This window comes from Mandrillus leucophaeus, unplaced genomic scaffold (genome assembly GCF_000951045.1).
Source record: "Mandrillus leucophaeus isolate KB7577 unplaced genomic scaffold, Mleu.le_1.0 Scaffold62, whole genome shotgun sequence".
In the NCBI taxonomy this organism is placed as follows: Eukaryota; Metazoa; Chordata; class Mammalia; order Primates; family Cercopithecidae; genus Mandrillus; species Mandrillus leucophaeus.
In genome coordinates, this window is record NW_012106697.1 from 5,000,599 (window position 1) to 5,001,255 (window position 657).

The following is a 657-nucleotide window of genomic DNA, read 5'->3' on the forward strand; positions in this document are numbered from 1 at the left end:
GGAGGTCAGAGAGGTAGGAGTAGCATGCAGAAAGTGGGCCATGAGCCAGGAGAGGCCTGCAAGGTGGGATGTGCACACGGCTGATGCTGGACACCTGCAGCCAGGGCATGACGGGGACACTGGCTGACTACCCAGGGCGCATGTCTTATCCCCCGCCCCCACCCACCACGCCTGCCCACACCTTTCTGTGTGGGTCCTCACCCAGCCTGGCCACGCTCCAGTGGTATCTACAGCTCTGCTCTTTTCCTCGCCTGCAAAGACCAAAACAAAGAGGGTAGCAAGGTTAGGCCAGGTGAGAGGCCACTCACCCTGGCCAGCAAGTATGGGTGAGGCAGGACAGGCCAGGCCCCCGGCAATCCAGAAGTCCCCTTGGAACAGATGGAAGAGGCAATTCCATCTGGCAAGAGCCAACCCTCTTGCCCACTTACCAATCCCATTCTCTCCAGTAGCCCTCCAGAGCAACTCCCTGAGCATCTTCAAAGCCGGAGGCCTGGAAGTGATGAGAGGCCAACATGTGCTCTAATGAGATACAGCCCCGGATTCCACTTCATCTCCTGAGACTCCAGCTCTTGCTTGCTCTCCCCATGTCCACCTTCCCTTCCTGACTGTCAGCGGCAGCCGGCAGATCCTATTTCCACGCGGCAGCTCAATGCGCTC